Below are 12,461 nucleotides of genomic sequence, written 5' to 3'. Positions count from 1 at the left end.
ACAACCCAGAAAGTGGGAGGGCAGTTAATGCCCCCAGAGGCAAGTCTTACCCAATGCAGAATGGGAGTCAGTGATAGACGCTGCAACCTTCCGGTCCTCCAGGGAGGTGTTTGTAAGTCACGATCACACGGTTGCTCAGGATCAAGCAGTAGTTGCTCACTGCTGGCGCTCTCTCATTAACACTCCCTTGCATTGGCGGTTTGTTTTCTCTGACTCACTTTCCCCATTTCCACACTTGAGCTTCCTGGCTCCACCTTCCAAATAAACGACCTAAACCTAAGTCCTTGTCTCAAAAATCGGATTTTCTGAGAACTCAAACTAATGCTCCACTATATAGTAATATGTGATTTAAAAATACATAGTATAACATTTATTATTTTAACCATTTTAAGTGTACAGTTCAGTGGTATTGAGTACATTCAAATTGTGCAACCATCACCACCATCCATCTCCAGAACTTTTTATCTTCCCAAACTGAAACCCTGTACCCATTAAACAAGTCCCTATTCCCCACTCCTTCTAGCCCCTGGCAATCACCGTTCTACTTTCTGTCTCTATGAACACATTAAAACCACAATGAGATGCCTGACACCTGACACCTATTAGGATGGCTACTATCAAAAAGAATTTCCTTTCTTTTTAAGGATGGATAATATTCCATTGAATGCATATACTATGTGTAATCTTTAAGAATTCATGAAGAGCACTGGAAGTGCTGAAAGGCTGTAGATGGACTAGTTTTGTCCCGTTTTCAAAAAGGAGAGTGTGTTCGTTTTTGCTGCACAGCAAACAACCTCAGAATCTCAGTGGCTTACAACCAACTTTCATTTATCTCACTCGCAGATGTGCAGGTCATCTGGGGCAGCTCTGCTTCAGGCTGTGTGGGTCTAGCTCAGGTCAGCTCCATGTGTCTTGCATTCTGCTGGACCAGAAATCCCTGGGATGGGTGATTTTCCTGGTGATGGCAGTACCCGGGGACTGAGTGGATGTGCAATGCCTTTTAAGCACTGGGCTTGCACCTACCACAGTCTCTTCTGCCTGCCTTCTTCCCGATGGTCAGAGCAACCACATGGCCATGTCCAATATCAGTGCTGCAGGGAAACAGAATCCACCGGCTCCAGTGGGAATCCTGCAACATCACACAGCAAAAGAAAAGAATATATTATTCTAATACAGGTAAGTGGAGAACTAGTAACGATAATCCAACCTACCACAGACAGCTGAGCATGAAAAATATAGGGGAGTTGATTCCCAGTACATTCCAAAAGATTACTTAATGAATGGTTCATGGGAACTTAGAAAAAAAAAATGATGCCTCTAAGGAACCAGTACAACTTCATTAAGAAGAAAGCAGGTTGCCCTGGCCGGTGTGGCTCAGTTGGTTGGAATAAAAGTTGTGGGTTCAATTCCCTGTTGGGGTACGTGCGGGAGGCAACTGATGTTTTTCTCTCTCTCCCACCCTCTCTCTAAAATCAATAAAAAAAAATAAAATAAATTTAAAACAAAAAAATAAACCAGATCAATCTAATTTCAGGTATTTTTTTCTCCTTTGGATTTACTTTATAACTAAATCAGGGGACTATGGCAGTTGTACTTTGCTTGGACTTTAGAAAGGTTTCCATGACATTCTTGAAGGCAAAATGGAGAAATACAGATCATATAACAGTGTGGTTAGATGAAGTGACAGATGTTGATACAACTATTCTTAAGTACTTTTGATGAATGGGCCACGTGTCACCCGTGAAGGGAATCTTCGGCAGCGTGCACAGAGCCGAAGCTCTGTCCTGGCAGCCGCGCTTTTATATCAGTGATTTGTGTGAAGACAGAGAGGGGTGTGAAGCGCAGACTGGAATTAAATCAAGGGCTTGAGATTTAACAGCAATAAATGCCAACTATTCTACTTAGACATTTTTTAAAACACTGAACAAACAAAAATCAAATACAGGATGAGGAGCCCCATGAGAATGACATGGGAGAAAGAAGAAAACTTGAGAGCTCTGCTGGAGGTCATAAGGAAAACTTGATGAAAGGGAAAATATACCTAATTCTTACACAGGAAGACTCGGGGTTATAAAGATGTCAATTCTCCCTCAAATGATATATATATTTTAATAAATGGGTTTAGCTCATTCACATTTTGGGGAGTTACTGATATGTTTGGAATTCTTTCTACTGGCTCTTTTAATTAGGCAGGAGCATGTGGGGCTTCCAGGCTCTGGCAATGTTCTATTTATGGACCTGGACGGTGCTGTATAGAAAGAAAAACTGTGCTTCTCCTTTACCCTCACACTGTACCACCACACTTCACCTCTGACGTCAGATGGAATACTTAACCAACGATGGCTTAAAACCAGATCCCTGCTTCACTCGTTACAGTTAAATAATTTTCAGATGGGGTCAAGATTTACGTGTGCAAAAGGATGAAATCAGGCTGGCTTCACCTGAACCCACTCATCCATCTTAGCATTACTAAAAGTGGGATATTCAGTCATTAGGAGTCTCCTAATTTGGTATAAGAGGAAATACAGAGTACTTCCTATGAAGTATTCTTGCCCCTCCCAAGTTGAGCCTGATTCCAGCCTAGTTCTAGATCTACCAGAGAAATACAGGAGATAGTGGTACATGTTCAGCAACACCACAAAGACAATCCATCAAGGTCAAAAGTGGGAAATTCTACCCCAAATGTCCCACTTTATTAAAAATTAAGTGGCACACACACACAAAAAAGAGGAAACAAGTGTGGATAAAAAGTAACTTAAGATAATAACAGCAAAATGTAGTGTAGGGACTTCATTTGACTCCTGCATCAAACAAGCTGACTGTGTGGAAGACATTTTTGCCACAATCAGGAATATTTGAGTATGGACTGAGAATTAGATGATATTGAGGAATTATTGTGAATCTCATTGGTTGTGACATGGTTTTATGGCTTTCTCAAAGTCTTTACCTCAGATACACACTGAAGTATTTATAGATGAAATGATATGATGTCTGGGATCTATTTTAAAATAACTCATTAAAACTGTTGAGGGGCCCTGGCCAGGTGGCTCAATTGGTTGGAGCATCATCCAAAACACCGAAAGGTTTTGGGTTCGATTCCTGGTCAGGGCATATACCTAGGTTTCAGGTTTGCTCCCTGGTTGGGGTAGACACGGGAAGTAACCAATTGATGTTTCTTTCTCTCATCAATGTTTCTCCACGACCTCCCCTCCACTTCCTCTCTCTTTAAAATAAAATTTAAAAAGCATGTCCTTGGGTAAGGATTGAAAAAAAAATGTTAAGGGGAATGCATGAAAAAAGAATAACAGAAATTTGATGTTTTTGCATAAGAGGGTATTCTATATTCGCATTTGAAATTTTCCATGAGAAGTAAAAAAAAAAAAAAATACAGACTATGTAAAGTACCCACCTCTTCTCCTAGGTAGCACTCAGACAAGTCAGCTATAATCACAATAATCACAAGCATAGAGCATTAGAAGAATATTCTAATTTTTACTGACAAAGTCAATAAAGACATTGAGGTTGATAATATTGATATGATTTATATTAGTATATGCCTTAACTGGAAGAAACAGACTGGGTTAAGTAAAGGCTCTGACTCTCAATTTAACATATTTACTTAATGTCTCAAATGCTGCATATAAATAAGTTCTTGGACTGTGATTAAGAAACTTAAAAAATAAAATGTTCAAGTTAGCAATTTAAGTTTCCTTGGTTTAATATTTCTAGATGATAGTTTATTCCTGGCTTTTCCTGCTTAAATAATTTCTTCCTCTTTCTCATTAATATTCTCACACTTTCAAAGCTCAGCATAAATAAAGAAAATGAAATAAAAGGAATTTTCTTTTCAAGGACCATTATGAAATAAAAAGCAAAGTGTCTTATGTGATAAATGGTTATGAGGCCTAATTTTTTTTTCACTCTTTTGGGCTCGGGCTCCTTTCATACATACTCTCTCAATGTACAATTAACTTCTGATTAGTCCCTAATAGGTTGGGAGGGTTCATTACACTTTGAGGGCCATTTGCCAAACAAGGCAAAAAGAAACTACCCTATATACTTCCTTCTCACATGTGGATCCTATAACAAGGTTAAGACAAAGAAGCCATGTTGAGATAACCCTATGGTCCACAGATCTCAGATGCAGCCTCTGGAAATATCCTCAATGGGCCATGTCCTATGGACTATATATGAGCATGGAAACCTTCAAGATGCTCAAGGTAATCATTAACTTGCAACTTTTTCAGTCTAAGACCTTTGGTACTCCTTGATATTTTGAGAAAATAATATTGTAAAAAAGGAGGGAAGTGGTTTTCAAAATCACAATGGACTTCAAGGCATGTAGATGCCTTGAAAGTCAGACATAGCAGAATCTTTGCAGGTCTTCTGGGCTAATATGCTAATGATCCTTATTTTTCAACTGAGCATCATGATGACTTTTGATGTGGTGCTGGCAATAGGGGCTGAAGAGAACTGAAGTGCCAGTCAACAAATAACAAGAATTTGTAGTTCCTGGGGGCAGCATTGGGGTGGGAAGGGTAGGGAAAAGAGACTGAAGGGGAAAGAGGGAGAGGGAGCCAGCTAGTTGTCACAAAGCCTTGTATGTAGGGAGTCTGGCCAGTGAAACATCTGGTGGCACAGTGGCCAAAATGACCGTTGGGAAGAGGGAGGTTTTAACACATGATTTAAAATTGTTTGTGTTTCTGCAATGCAAATATCTTTGGTTTTCCCAGACATTTCTATACAAAGGCCTTTATAATCAGACTATGTTTATTTCTTGTTGTTTTCTTGGTAGGAGACGAGTGAAAGAAATCAAAGACATAGGTTTAATTTCCTATCAGGGTAGATCCAGTATGGAATAGCGTGAAGTTCATAAACTCAAGTAATTCATTAGAAGAAAGAAATTAGAGCCAGAGGTAAATATAAAAACACAAGCCTCTGAAAAGTTGTAAAAATCTGGGGTAAGAGCTTAGACTTTCTACACTTTGCGGAGTGAGCATTTGAAAAACCTTCTGTAGCTCTTAAGAGGCCAGGCTACCTCAGCCAGTCACATGACCCCACTGTTTGTGCTTGTCCTAAAACAATATTGCCCAAACTTTAAGGAGGTCATTTCTAGTTTCTAAGGTTGAAATGAAAGTTAAGTTCCCTTCATTAGTCTTCAATCTGTTCCCTTTGAGCCTAAGTAGTTATAAACATTTCAGTCTACCTTGGTATGAAAGTGGCTCAGTCTCCACAAGCATTTTAGTTGAACTTCTCTGATTCATTTCTGTTGTGACACTTCTTGTGTAAGGTTGTGTTTAAAACAAATATTCTCCAAGTTCAGTGCTTTTAACCATTACGAGAGTTGAGTGTGCCCTGGATTAGGTCATCTCAGCAATGCAGAGGACTCCAGATCAGCAGTGTGATGTTCCACATTTGAGTCTCAGCTCCGCCACTTAACTAGCAGTGTAACCTTGAACCCTCAATTTCCTTGTGTGTAAATAGGATGACAAACCTTTACCTTTATTGCTCACCTCATAAGACCATTGAAAAGATTAAAAGAAAAAAAGAAAAGATTAAAGGAGTTAATTTATATTAACGATCTTATTCAGAGCGCAGCATTATGCAAATAAGTGTTAATAATAGGGCTGATGATATGTAGACAATAAAGATAAAGAAATGTATTTATTTTGTTAATGACTGTTTGATTTAGCAATATACCTGAGAAAAGAATTACTGAAACCCTGAATGTTCTTTATTTCTCAATGGGTGATCTGGCAATGGTCTAAACACAAAATTGGGAACCCCTTTAAACATTTCTAGTTGTTAATTTTCCTTCAAGCATTCAGAAGGGCCAACAGCCCAATTAACTTTCAATTTCTCTCCTATGAACAAACTCTGCACTGAAAACTTCAGCCAAACTTACTTCAGCAGTTACTACCCTGAGGCTCTTGACTTAACAGAGTATTTCCTCTGTAAACCAAGGACCAGAATTTTAGAGAGGGCTAATCTGAATTAAAGAGCCCCAGGGAAACACCTTACCCAACAGTGTTTTCCAGCCTTCCTACTGGTTCACACCCCTTCAGTTACCCTTCTCTGCTGTCATCACTCTGGTTGAATTTTCCTCCAGTGCTCAACCATGCACATGTTTTTTAGACTTAGGTAACTGAGGGAGATGTCTTTACAGTAGGGTGGAGAAAGTCACTATATGGTGACACAGTATAAATGCAAAGTAATCAGGGCAGGCAAAATACTCTGAATAATGTCATCATAATGGATTCATATCACTATACATTTGTCCAAATCCATATAATGGGTGAACCCTAAGGTAACCTCTGGGCTTTGGGTGATCATGATGTGTCAATGTAGGTTCATAGGTTGTAACAAATATCACTCTGGTGGGGGATGGTGAAAGTGGGGGAGGTTGTGCATGTGTGGGGGCAGGAAGTATTTAGGAAATCTCTGTACCTTCCTCTCAATTTTGCTGTCAACCTAAAACTGCTCATAAAAAAGTCTTTACAAAAAACCCCAACAAAACTATAATAATCTAAACAAATACACTCTTAATGCCAATATTTATACATGCTTTCACAATCTAAGCCTTGAATTAAAGTTCTTGGAACACCATAAAAAAAAAAAAAAGCAAAGTAATTTCAGAACAATCTTCTTACCCACCTTCTAAGGCACTAACTGGTTCCAGGGGACTTCTTACCCTCCTTCTAAGGCACTAACTGGTTCCAGGGGAATGGCTGATTCTGGGTGCCACAAGCTGGCTCTTGGTTCCACCATAGTTTCTCAGTATCTTTTTCTGAAACACCCAACAGTTATTGCGTGACAGTTATGACCATGCAGTCCCTAAGAATAGAGCCCGACTCTTTGTTCCTCCTTTATTTTTTTCTTAGTTGTGTTGTTTCTTCAGGTTTACCTCTTTTCTCCTCTTATTTCCATTCCTAAGAAGACCAACTATGACCTCTTTATACATTTTTATCTTTATTATCCAAATAGCAACAGTTCAATTGTTAATTATATACTCAATCTGTTACACAAAGCAAGTCAGTCAAGGAGTAATGGGTTGCGTTCTGATTTTGCATCCCAAACATTAGTTGGGAAAATGAACAGTTGGGAGTAATTATAACTTTTTAAGATAATGACTTTTTCTGTTTATGAAATAATAAATGTTCAATATAGAACTTGGCAAAACATATGAATAACCTTAAAACCATTTTTTTGGAGATGTCTGATTGCACATTTGGCTGTGGGACCCGATGTGGATGAATGCTGCCTTAGCCCAGACACCTTCCTCTTTACATCCCACAGGAGAAAAATGCACAAAGGAAGCAAGGCAAGGGGCTTTGGATCCAAGTCTAATATTAGAACTCCCATACCTGTGCTGGATCACATGGAGTGCTCCTTTTTATCTGAAGTTAATTGGGCTTAGATGGCTTTGAACCAAAGCAGGCAATCATCTGCTCCAGCTGGGACCTCCAGCCCTGTCCTGAACCCAAGGAACGTGACTGCTGCCCCTATTAGAGTCAAAGGAAGAGGGGAGTCAGAAGAGGGGCCACCTAAACCTTGGTCCAGCCTGTTTTTGGTGGCAGTAGCTCTGGGCCCAGTTTCAGATGGAGAGAGCAGTTTTCAAGAGAGAAAGAAAGGGCTCGGTCAGCAGCTGGGTGGGTACCCCACCCCAGCCACATGTGCTGGCTTAGAAAACAAGGTCCCTCTGTGACCTGGGATCTGATGGGTGTGTTAGGGGCAGAAGTAGAATAGTGGTCTTAGGGGCAGAAATTGCATAGTGGGGACTAGCTATAGTTATAAGAAATATGAATCATGCTCTGTTAACTGTGATTATTCTGTTCTGATTAGAGAAAGGACATTTTAGCCTGGCTGACAGTTGTACTCCTTGGGACATGGGAGTTAACTTGGGAATTAGGTCCATTCTCCTGTTCTGAGAACTGCCTATCATCATGGAAAGATTAACAACCTTGCTGCAGAAACAATGGAGTCCCAGAGGTGCTAGCCCTTTGCAACCCCAGCCCATATTGCCTGTAGCCTGTAACCATTATTCCCATTCTTATTCCTTTTGCCTACTTTCACATGTAATGTTTGTCCTTCTATCCAATATAGGCACCTGGCTTATGGGGGGAGGGGGAAGCGGGGGGGGGGGGTAGTAGAGCAGATTTTCATGGCCGACCTGCTGTTCTTCCATACTGCCGGAACTATTGGAATAAACGCTCATATATGATTCAACCCTGTCTCTGCTTAATTGGTTCAACTATTCACAGGCAGCCCAGACCTATTTGTTGTCAGGTTTCAGATACAGATCCCCCTTGGCCTCCTTGGGTGGGATGAGGGAAGTATGGGGGAGGGATGGGGAGATAAAGGGAGAGGTATTCTTTCCTCAAAGACCCTCACCTTTGACCCTACACCCCACTCCAGGGAGTCTACCTAAGGAAATAATCATGAACCCATGAAAAGCTTTAGCTATAAGAATGATCATTACAGCATTGCTCATGATATTTAAAGTAATTCATGTGTTAAGTGTTAAATAAATTCTGACAACTAAATTCTGAGGTTTTTAAAGTAGATTTGTTAAAGGCTTTTAACATATCAAGTTAGGATCCATTACCCTAATGAAGCCATTTTCTGATGTCAAAGTCATTTTCAAGGAGTTCTTCTCATAAGTGTTCATCAAGAATACTTATTTTTCTAAATTTCACATGATTAATCCATTTTTTCTACAATTAAAACATCAAAAAAAAAGACAGTGAAATGCCTTTCACAATCCAAAGAAAAACCCCAAAATAATACTCACCGACATTTGGAGCTGGACAGGACTTTAGAGATAATTTAGTCCAATATCTCTCATTGTACAGAGAATAATGCTGAGTCCCAGCAAAAGGAAGTGACTTATTCGAGATTGGGTCAGGACCAGAATCTTGTATCTTCCACTTCTCCCAACCCAGATCCTTTCCATCCAGGAAGAGATTTAGATTAGATTCTTTCAATTGACGTAATCTGATTTAAATCGACACTCAAATAGAGTTGTTCAATTTAGCAAATATGAATACAGAATATCCATTAAAATTCAAATATCAGATAAACAACAAAAATTTTTTAGTGTGAGTATGTTCTATGCATATGTGTGTGCAGAAAATACGTACTAAAATGTATTTTTTAATATATTTATAACACATATATTAGTATATAAATATATATATCTAGTATATATGTAAAGTAATAATTGTTTAGTTAATGTTTGAATTTTACTGGACATATATTTTTAAACACGGTGTACTTTTATTTGCTAAATCTGTACTTTTATTTACATTAAAAAAGAGATAGGAGTGAAAGGGTGTTAGCATAAGAAAGAATGATCCATTTCAATTTCCTGATTTTTACAGATGAGAAACTGATAAGCAGAGAGAAGCTGTGACTTGCTCAAAGTTCCATAGCTGTTGGGTTACCAAGTTGAGACTAGAACTCTGAGTGGATGACTTCTAGAGCCCCTTCTAACACATCATGGTATATGACCTAAAAAAAAAAAATTCAACCCATGAATCTTTGAAGAACAAAATTCTAAGGAGAGGGTCTCATGTTCAGTCAATGCCCCTCCCCACCTTTCTTAGGCTACAGCATCACAGTGAGGGCTTTCCATGTTGCCAAAACAACTTAGGCAACAGAGCCTGCTTTCAAGATATTTTAAAACAGAGGGTCTATGACTCCAGCGTACATCAGAATCATGGAGAGTGTTTCACAGATTGCTGGGTCCCACCTCCAGTGTTTCTGGTGCTGGAGGTCTGGCGTAAGGCCCCAGACTTTGCATTTCCACCGGGTTTCCAGGTGATGCTGATGCTGCTGGTCCAGGAACCACACTGCAGAACTAGAAACTTAGTTGATGCAGTCATGGCTATTCTGCATGAGTTCCCTGATTAAACAAGAAAAATAAATCCTTGTTTTGAGTAGTATTGTATGTCAGTCATATAAAATCTTATTCTCTATGTTATTAAAGACATTGTTTTTAGGGGCAAAATTAGTCTAAATAAGTTTGTTGAGCCGAGACCAGTGAGATTGGACTATAGCAATGAATTCCATGATTATGAGACAAATTTAGCCAGGAAGAAAAAGGGAATAAAGAACAATAATTAGTTTCAGAAATAAGGAACCATGTGAACAATTTGAAAATACACTGCAGTCAGAATGTTCTGTGATTATTTCATACCTTTTATTCCCCCAGCATTCTCAACTTAGCCGTCCAATTACGTGGCTAATTGCAGATGAATGAGACAGTTTGTTGAGATTATTAAGGCCAAGACGCAAAGTTTGAAGGCCTTTGTCTGATCACTTTTGTGGGAACTCAGTGCCCTATTTCCACTTGTGAACACTGGAGGCTCCAACACAGTTTCCCACTCCCCATTCCTCCTCCTCGCCTGTCACTGCAGCCTGAACAATGAGCCTGAATACTGTCCCTGAACAATGAACACATTGTCACACCTCTCTTGGTGACTAAAGAAAACCACCAAACTGAAGTTTTCAAGTCTCCCCTTCTCATCTTTGTCTTTCTTCAACCGGCTCCACTGTAGCCCTGAAAGCCAAGGCTGAAAAGCCCGGTCCATGTGTCAACATCTCACCTCGTGCTCCGCACGTAGCAATGCATGTATGCAATGACTGATTATTTGACCTTGCACCAAATAGCATGGCTCAAGCCCAAAATCACCAGAAAAGCCCAGCCAGTGTGTCTCAGCAGTTGAGCATCGACCTATGATAGAAGAGATCGTGGTTCAATTCCCCATCAGGGCACAGTCTTGCATTGTGGGCTCGATCCCCAGTACAGGGTGTGCAGGAGACAGCCGATCAATGACTCTCTAATCATTGATGTTTCTATCTCTCCCCCTCTCCTTCCCTCTCTCTGAAATCAATAAAGGCATATTTAAAAAACTAGTAATTAAAAAATAAAATCAAATCACCAGAAATGCTATTAAAAATATCACATTACATCTTCAAACGAAAGGGTCTAATAGATACATTCCCAAGAAAGAGCATTTTTTTTCTGGGAAACTCAGGAGGCCATGGTGTAATTCCATGGATGAAGCTTAATTGAAAAATATCCATGGCAAAAATAAATAGCAAAGGAGGAAAAGCACCACCAGCCAGCTGCTGAGGCAGAGAGTGGCCCTGCTCACAGCTTATGGAGCCCCAGGAGTCCAGTCCCAGCTTGCCTGAAGGCAGAGGCAAGTGGTCCCATGAAGTCAGGAGCTAAAAACAAAAGGAAATGGTTTCCTAACTAACTGCAGCCCAGTGGCCCTCCCAGGTAACAAGAATAGCACCTTACCTCCATGGAAAGTGCAGTAAAAGCAGATTTCAAATTTTAGCTGGATATTAAGGAAATGGAAATTAGAATGAACTCCTTCAGGGATATCAGCATGGTAGGCAATTTAATATGAGGTTCTGGTTTCCCCTCTACCTCTCAAATACCATGCCTGTGACTCCCTGCAGGGAGCCCGGTGGAGGTCAGGAATAAAGAATTGTAATATACTCCTAATACATGTGGCCATGTGAGAAGCTTCACTGGCGTGCAGGATTACAGCAGTGAAATGTGAAGCAGGCTTGTCCTCCAGACTTTCTCACTGCCATGTCTCAGAGCCTTCATGGAGCTGAGTAGATACATTTGTGGGGAGGGGTTGGTCCAAGGCATGCTATTCAGAAGGCCACTATTAATTGTTGGTTAAACTGATGTGCAAGAGGGAATTGCCTTGGAGCAGAGAGGCTGAGCAACCCATCACATGGTAATGAGACATTTTTACCTCTTCCTGAGGTCAGAGGCTGAGAAAGTTCAATATCTTACTCAAGATCCAGCAGCTCTAAATGGCAGAGCTCAGACCTGAACTGAGGTCCTCCGTTTCTCCAACCCATCTGCGGTCCACGCCACTTCACTGTCACGCAGCAAAGAATATTTGGATACAGAAATATACAGGCAAGAAAAAAGAGTTGATCCCTGGGTTCACAACTAAGAAGAGGATCGGAATCAAGTCCTTTCAAGAGTAATGGGGCTGAAGACACTATGGACTGAAGACACTATGGACTGAAGACACTACGGACTGAGCAGGTAAACGAGAGAGCACAAGAAGAAAGAAATGGAGTGACCTGGAACAAAAGAGAAGGCACAGAGGGTGGGAAGACAAGGGGGAGAAATGATGCACACAAATAATAGCATATATATCTGTGCAGCAGGCATTCTTCTAAGTGCTCTAACTATGTAAGGTGTTTACATATCATAATCTGCGTAGGTAGGTGGTCAACTACTATTATTTGGTTTTTATTTTCTTTTTATATTGTCATTTTACAAACGAGGAAAACAAAGCACAGAGAAGGCAATTAGCCTGCCCAAGGTCTCATTGCTTGGTCACACTGCCAATAAATAGCAGAACTTGGATTTAAACCTATAGAGCTGGGTTCCACTCTGTGCACTCAACCTCTATGCTACC

The 12,461-nt window shown here is 40.2% G+C and overlaps 1 long non-coding RNA gene across 1 annotated transcript; it reads right to left on the bottom strand.

Annotated features, from left to right (window-relative positions):
• Positions 1-343: 343 nt before the first annotated feature.
• On the bottom strand, positions 344-8,695 carry LOC308563315. The gene is made up of 4 exons (XR_013999777.1): positions 8,606-8,695; positions 7,365-7,502; positions 6,655-6,787; positions 344-1,129 (listed from the first exon to the last, which is right to left on the bottom strand). It is a non-coding gene; the product is annotated as an uncharacterized lncRNA (long non-coding RNA).
• Between the last annotated feature and the right edge of the window lie 3,766 nt (positions 8,696-12,461).

This window comes from Miniopterus schreibersii (genome assembly GCF_964146895.1).
Source record: "Miniopterus schreibersii genome assembly, chromosome: 10".
Taxonomy (NCBI): Eukaryota; Metazoa; Chordata; class Mammalia; order Chiroptera; family Miniopteridae; genus Miniopterus; species Miniopterus schreibersii.
Note: the sequence above shows the minus strand (reverse complement) of the source record. Positions and strands in the feature narration are given on the sequence as shown.